We start from the raw sequence: 8,691 nt of genomic DNA on the forward strand, positions 1-8,691 counted from the left end.
AGGCGGATGCATTGGCTAATTTGGGGTCATCTACAGAGATGAAAGGATATGACTCCGGTACGATCGTTCAACTTTTGCATTCGGTCCTAGATGTGAATGGCTGTTGTGAAATGAATACAACCAACCTAGTCTAGGACTGGAGGAATGAGTTTGTTAAATATCTTTGGCACGACAAGTTGCCTGAAGAGGTGAAGACCCGAAGGCATACCGGGCATTATGCACCAAAGCGGCTCGTTACTACCTCATGGACGGGAAATTATATAGGAGATCATAACAAGGCCAGTTGGCCCGATGTTTAGGAGCCTCGGAGGCAGACTGCGTGAAAAGAGAAGTCCATGAAGGAATTTGCGGGAACCATTCCGGTGCAGATTCATTGGTACTGAAGTTGGTTAGGGCAAGATATTATTGGCCCCGGATGGAACAGGAAGCAAAGACGTTTGTTCAGAAATGCGACAAATGCCAATGCTATGCATAGTTGGTACACCAACCGGCGGAACTCTTGCATTCGATGTTGTCCCCGTGACCATTTGTGAAATGGGGGATGGATATAGTTGGCCCACTGTCACTGGGTCCTAGAAAGGTATGATTCCTCTTAATTTTAACTTCACTAAATAGGCTGAAGCAAGTCCTTACCAAAAGATCGGTGAGCGTGAAGTAGTTGACTTCCTATGGGACCACATAATCTGTCGATTTGGGATACCGAAGAAAATTGCATGCGACATCGGACCACAGTTCATAGGATCCAAAGTCAAAGAGGGTTACATCCTCAGTATACCATCCGAGCGCTAATGGACAGGCGGAGTCAACCAGTAAGGTGATTATCCAAAACCACAAAATGAGGTTAGAAGCTGCTAAAGGCAAGTGGCCCGAAGAGTTGCCGGGCGTTCTATGGGCGTACCGTATGATGGAAAAATTGAGCATGGGAGAGACACCTTTCTCTCTCGTATACGATGTGGAAGCCAAGTAGGGAAATCAACCTTACGATTTTCCCGAGCAAACGAAGAAGCAAACAGTGAGGCAATGCTGGTGAAGCTGGATCTGCTCGATGAACGCAGGGACTTGGCATACGTGAGGATGGTGGCTCAGAAGCAAAGGCTGGAGAGATACTACAATCGAAGGGCCAATCTCCGTTACTTCAAAGTGGGAGACTTGGTTTAGAGAAAGGTGACTCAGAACATTCAAGAAATCAACACTGGGAAGTTGGGTCCAACATGGGAAGGTCCATACCGGGTTTCAGCTGTCACTGGCAAAGGAACGTACGAGCTGGAAAATCAAGATGGTGTCAAATTGCCCAGCAACTAGAATGTGGCTCACCTCAAAAGGTATTACTGTTGATGGATCCTATCTATACTGAAAGTATGTGGTGAACTTTTTTTCCTTCGACTAGTTTTTATCCCAATTAAGTTTTTCTGGCAAGATTGTTAACGAGGCAGCAACGAAAAGCATACTATGAGAGGATAACATCGGCAAGGTTAAGACATTTAAATGACAAGGCGTGGAAATCACAAACCACTATGGGATGCTTAAATAATCTTTGGCTCGATGGCAAGTTCCTAATGGGAAACAAAACTTGCCATCGAACCAAAGAATATTTAACCGTTCACGAGTTCTTTCCACTGACGAAGCAAGACTTCCAGTGTTAAAATTCACATACTTTCCATTTGAACACTAGGGGGGATAGTATTAGATACAGCACTAAGAATTCCAAAAAAAATGGGGACTGCAAGAACCAGGAACAATAATATCTTATCGGGACCGGGGACTGCATGGCCAGCCCCGTAGAAACAAGTTGTACAAGCTAGACACATGTATTGGTAACTTTTTTAGCAAATGAATGCCTATGTACTTTTTAAGATAGAAGGAATAAAATAAAGTCCTTTTATTTTTATCTTGTTTCTTGTTCAAACAATGAGTTGATTTTTATCATTTGAAAGTTAACAAAAAAAGTTCAAATGCTTGTGCCGCAATGAACAGGAGGCGTCCTCTTCAAGAGCATCGTAAACATTAGAAGGCCCTCTCTTATGAAACCCGTATAGTAAAGGGTTAATTTTGGAAGAATTCATTCCCGGAACCCGAAGCTATCGGATGAAAGTATGCCCGAAGCTTTAACTTAATCAACGCAAAGAAAATGTATCTTACACAACACTTAATCAAAATTCTTATTTATTTTTCAAAAGTCCCAAACTCGAAGAAAAGTTTGGCATAATTACATAAGTACAAAAAAACCAAGGAAAGGAGAAAAACAACAAAAGGAAAGAATCTAAGCATTATCGCCGCCGGAACCCGATGGAAGAAAGGCATCTACGTCCCCCCCCCCCTCCCCGGTGGAAGAGGGCAGATCAACCGCCGGTTCGGATCCTGGTCCTTCATCATCATTCTCTTTAATTTCATCCTCGGTTCGCGAATACTCGGAACCGGTGCTCAAAGAGTCAGTTGCCGCAAGCTGAGTAAGGAGACGTTCTCGAGCAGTTAACTCTAATGCTCGGCCCTTGGTGATGCAATCATCAATATCAACGATGCCCTTTCGGCCTCTTCCAAGGTTTTTATCCTTATATGATACATAGCATACATGTTTTCAAATACGAGGGAATCCCCTTGGTACTGGAGCATTGCCTAAAGTCTGTCAACGTCGGCTTGAAAGCCATCCCTCTCGGATCTCGTGGCGCCAAGGCTAGAATGAAGATCATGGATTGTAGATAGGTGAAGCCGGTTTTTTTCGATGATCTTTGATAAGTGGGTTTAGCTACTTATTAGCGCCTTTAAACTTTGGTTTTAGTCTAAAAGCGTTCAATTGTGCTCCCGAAAACTGATGAAATGTGCTTAATTGCAGGAATCTTGGAAGATGGACCCCCGAGATAAAATCCAACTCAAAAAGGAGTAATCTGAACTCAAGGCCTTAAAAGGCAAAGAAACCCAAAAGTGCGGACCGCAGAATATCATCTGCGGCACCAGATGATGAAGGAAAAGCCAGCAGAGTTTGGTGTAAATGCGGTCCGCACATGAATTGTGCGGCCGCAAAAGCTGGGCTAGAAGCAAAGTTCAGAGAATATGCATTCCAAGTCCATCAAAAGTGCAGACCACACAGGAATTGTGCGGCTGCAGAAGAACCACCTTGCGGCCGTAAAAGCGAGGACCGTAGAAAGAGTGCTTTGCGGCCATAGATCAGAATTATACGGCCGCAGACTTCCAGTCCTGTCAAGTTGAAGAAAAGTGCGGACCGCACATGGAATTGTGCGGCCACAGAATCTCCCGAAGGGCATTTTTGTCCAAAATCTCTAGCCTTGTATAAATAGACGAGTTTCACAATGTTAGGTTAACTTTCGACATCAGCAGCTACAGTAGCCGCTTCGCTTTGCTTATTTTAGTAATTTTTCATATTTTGGGATATTTTAACATAGATTTTATCATTTTGATCTTACAATATGAGCTTAATTAGCATCTCTTCTATTCCTTCAATTTCAAGCATGAGTAGCTGGATTTTTACTATGGTTGTGGCCCAACCCTAGTGTGTAAACCTTATGGGGGTTGATTTAATGCTTGTTTATGGTTGGGTGTTTATTATTTAGCCTTATTCATGCTTTAATTTGTGGAATTAATGGTTGCAAACATTAGTTCATGCCTATTTGACTTAGTCTCTACTTGAGAAAGAGAGACTTAGTCTAGGAAAACTTGGATAACAAAAAATTGGGTCAATCGAGAGATTGACAATCCCAATTAAAGGGTTCAACCTAGAGATAGTAATAACCCGACTTGAGCTTTTATCAACCGCTTTGTGAAATACCCATTTGGACTTGAGAAAGCCAAATTAGGCAAAATGACTCTCTGACAGAGAGGTATTGAGTGTTGATATCTATAATACACCTCGATCAGCAAAACAACCATTAAGGTTTATATCCCATTAGGCAAACACCTAGGTGATGATCATAGCCCTAGGCATTTTACAAAACTTGAAAAACAACAAAAACAATTTCTTAGTTTCATTTCTTAACTTTGCAATCTTAGTTTAAAACAGATTTAGAAACAACCCCAATTTGTGGAAGTGTAAATTCAGATAGTTCAAACTCAAGTACTATAATATATACTCCTAACTCCCACATATAGCTCCCTGTGGAAATCAATACCGACTCTTGTTGGGTATTACTATTGCAATCGACCATTTCATAACCTTGATTTGAGGTGTGAATTCGACAAGATTAATTTTTGGCAGCGTTGCCGGGGAGCTAAAAAAACGGATTTAGCTATATATTTGGTTTTGTGTGTGGATTGTCTTCTTTTCCTTCCGTGTTACTAATTTTTGTGAATCAATTGTAGGTGCAACAATGGCAAACAACAATGATCAACTCGGAAGCATGCCTTTGGAGGATGTGGACGTTGATGATGACCAAGTTGATGATGTTCCTCTTGAAGCTCAAGCAAATAGAAGAGGCCAGCCACCTCAAGACAACGTCCCAGTTTCACGCCCACCTCTACCAAGAGCGGCTCCACACCGGGTGTTGCTGAATGAAGGGTATGCAAGTGCCATAGTCCCACCCCGTATAAGGACGGGCAACTTTCAAATCATAAATGTAATGCTCACATTGCTAGAGCAACAAGGATTCTTCACCGGGGCTCAAAGTCATAATGCATACAAACACTTGAAGGGGTTTGTGGACACTTGTTGGGAGAGTAAGCAAACAAACGTCTCCGAAGATGCTCTAAGGTTAAGGCCATTTCCCTACTCTCTACAGGGGAAATCCTTAGATTGGTTGGACAGATTGCCAAACCATTCCATCCATACGTGGGATGAGTTGGCGGAGAAATTTATTTCCAAGTTCTTTTCTCCGGGGCATATGGCTACTCTTAGAGACGAGATTCTAGCATTCAAACAAGAGCCCAATGAGCCGTTACATGAGATATGGGAGTGGTATAGGACAATGGTCAAAGAGTGCCCCAATAATAACATGACGAAAGTTATGATTCCACAAACTTTCTATCGGAGGATCAATACAACCAATCAGTGCGTGGTAAATCAACTTGCTGGTGGAAATTTCATGACAACGCCGTATGCGGAAGCTTGTGAGATTTTAGATGAAATGGCGGATACCTCGTCAGCATGGCAATCTAGGGCAAATGTTCTTCAAGGTGATCCGAACGTGATTCACCTCCATAAAGAGTTGCATGATCATGGGCAAGCAATTACCGAATTGACCACCACAATGAATCAATTAGCAAAGGCTCAACTTCAACAAGTGCAAAGTCCTAAGCAAGTCAATTCCACGGAGGGAGTAAACATGATGGTGAACAAAAGAAGGACCAAGGGTCCACAAGTGCAAAACCAAGTGGATAATTATGTGCAAGAAGATAGTGGGTTTGATCAAGATGAATCTTACAATGAACAAAAGGAGGAAGTGCAATATGTGAGCAACTTTCAAGGGCATAGAAACAACTCTCAAGGCCCGAATCAACAACAATGGCGACCTCAAGGTAATCAAGGCAATTGGAATTCTAACAACCAAGGTAACTGAAGTGGTGGCAACAATCAAGGGAATTGGCATAATAACAACAATCAAGGAAATTAGAGTAGTGGAAATAACCAAGGTAATTGGAGTGGAAGCAATCGAGGATATTGGGCTGGTAACAATCAAGGGGATGGAACAATAATTAAGGCATTAGGGGGTCGGGTTTTCAAAGACCCCCGATGTATCAACAACCGAGCAACCCGCCTTCTTATCCTTCCCATGGTCCAAGTTCTTCCAACAATGAAATGGGACGTATTGAGAATATGTTCAAGCAAATGATGGAGAAGAATTCCGACTCGATTCCCAACTTGCGTCCCACAATACATCAATCTGTAACTTGGAAGTTCAAATGGGGCAGATCTCTCAAGCTCTAACTACTCGTCCTAAAGGGGCACTACCAAGTGACACGGTGGTGAACCCAAAAGGTGGAAACAACACAGGACATGCCATGGTCATTACTACAAGGAGTGGAAAAGGTAGGAATGCACCCACCTCAAGAAAAAGGCAACTTGTGGATGAAGAGCAAGTAGTGAAAGAAGAGGAGATCCCGAACAATGTTGAGCAATCCAATGATGAGGTTCGGATTGATATTGATGCTAGTGTGGAAGAGACTCAAGAGGAGGTGAACCCATCTAGGGATCACATTATTGACATGTCGAAACCGGTAGTGCTAAAGGCTAAGGCACCATTGCCTAAGCCTCCACCTCCTTACCCTCAAAGACTTGCAAAGCAAAATGGTGAAAACCAATTCAAGAAGTTTATCCAAATGATGAAGAGTCTCTCAATCAATGTGCCATTAGTTGAAGCCTTGGAGCAAATGCTCGGTTATGCAAAGTTCATGAAGGATCTTGTGACAAAGAAGCGGTCAATGAATTTTATATAAAATGACTCATCAAGTTAGTGCAATTGTGCATTCAATGGCTCCAAGTTGGAGGATCCCGGTGCTTTCACGATTCCTTGTACAATTGGAAGTGTCGAGTTTGAAAAAGCTCTTTGTGATCTTGGGGCAAGTATAAATTTGATGCCCAACTCGGTTTTCAAGACATCGGGAATTGGGCAACCAAGGCCCACCTCTATGAGATTGCAAATGGCCGATAGAACTATGAAGAGACCTTTGGGAGTGATTGAGGATGTTTTGGTTCGTTTTGATAAATTCATTCTCTCGGCGGATTTTGTCATTCTTGATTGTGAGGTTGATTATGAGGTGCCGATTATTCTTGGTCGACCTTTCCTTGCTACGGGGAAGGCTCTTTATGATGTTGAAGCCAGAGAACTTACCTTCTAGGTTGGTGATGAGAAAGTGGTTTTTCATGTGTGTAAGTCCATGAGACAACACAATAGCAATGAGGTATGCTCTTTCGTGGACTTGGTGAACGATATGATTGTGGATGAAACAAGTGTTGTGATAAATATTGGTGATATGTTGGAGGCCGTCTTGCTCAACTTTGATGATGACGAGATGGATGGCTTCGTGGAATGTGTGAACTTTTTTCAAGGAATGGGGTTGTACACATATGAACCCCGCAAATTGTCTTTGGATCTTGAAAATAGGACAACTCCTCCTACAAAGCCTTCAATTGAAGAGCCTCCTATCTTGGAGTTGAAGCCATTGCCTCCGCATCTTCGGTATGAATTTCTTGGCCCTTCTTCTACTTTACCGGTTATTCTTTCCTCTTGTTTGACTAACATGCAGGTAGACTCTACATTGGCGGTGCTACAAAAGAGGAAGAAGGCTATTGGAGAGACATTGGTGGATATTCGGGGGATAATCCCCACATTTTGCATGCACAAGATTAACTTGGAGGAATGTGCCAAACCATCTATTAAACATCAAAGGAGACTCAATGAAGGCATGCAAGAGGTTGTCAAAAAGGAGACCATCAAGTGGTTGGATGTCGGGTTGTTTGCCCCATTTCTGATAGTTCGTAGACTTCTCCGGTTCAATGTGTCCCAAAGAAAGGGATCATGATGGGTCACCAATGACAAGAATGAGTTGATTCCTACAAGAACGGTGACCGGGTGGAGAGTCTGTATGAACTATCATAAGCTCAACAAAGTCACAAGGAAGGACCACTTCCTTTCCTAGATCAAATGCTTGATAGATTGGCCGACCATGATTTTTATTGTTTCCTTGATGGGTATTCTGGCTAAAACCAAATTCTTATTTCTCCGGAGGATCAAGAGAAAACTACCTTTACATGTTCTTATGGTACTTTCGCCTTCAAGCGGATACCATTTGGGTTATGCAATGCACCAGCGACTTTTCAAAGGTGTATGATAGTGATCTTCACAGACATAGTGGAGGATTACCTTGAAGTCTTCATGGATGACTTCTCGGTGGTCGGGAATTCTTTTGATGATTGTCTCGCAAACTTGGATAAAGTGTTGGCAAGATGTAAAAAAATAAATTTGGTGCTCAATTGGGAGAAATGTCATTTCATGTTCGAGGAAGGCATTGTCCTTGGCCATAAGATCTCAATGAATGGAATTGAAGTCGACAAGGCAAAGATTGAGGTGATTTCTAAACTTCCACCTCCAACTATGGTGAAGGGCGTGTGGAGTTTCTTAGACCACGCGGGGTTTTACCGGCGTTTCATCAAGGATTTCTCTAAAGTGGTGAACCCGTTGTGCAAGCTTTTGGAGAAAGATGCTAAGTTCCACTTCAATGATGATTGCATGAGAGCCTTTGAATTGTTAAAGTTCAAGTTGACTACTACTCCCATTATCACCGCTCCAAATTGGAGTGTTCCTTTTGATCCCATGTGCGATGCAAGTGATGTAGCGGTGGGGGCTGTTTTGGGGCAACGCATCAACAAGATTTTTCATCCGGTCTACTATGCCAGTAAGACCATGAATAGTGCCCAAGTCAACTACACCGTTACTGAGAAAGAGCTCCTTGCCATTGTGTTTGCTATTTAGAAGTTTCGCCCGTTCTTGATAGGTGCAAAAGTGATTGTCCACACGGATCATGCGGCACTTTGTTATCTTATGAGCAAGAAAGATTCCAAAGCCCGGTTGATGAGATGGGTGATTTTGTTGCAAGAGTTTGATATTGACATCCAAGATCGAAAAGGAAGTGAAAACCAAGTGGCGGACCACTTGTCTCGTTTGGAGGAGGAGGGGAGGCCGCATGATCGCCTTGAAATCAATGACTCCTTCCCCGATGAACAACTTTTGGCTATTTCAATGAAAG

Source organism: Nicotiana attenuata, chromosome 7 (genome assembly GCF_001879085.1).
Source record: "Nicotiana attenuata strain UT chromosome 7, NIATTr2, whole genome shotgun sequence".
NCBI classification, from domain to species: domain Eukaryota; kingdom Viridiplantae; phylum Streptophyta; class Magnoliopsida; order Solanales; family Solanaceae; genus Nicotiana; species Nicotiana attenuata.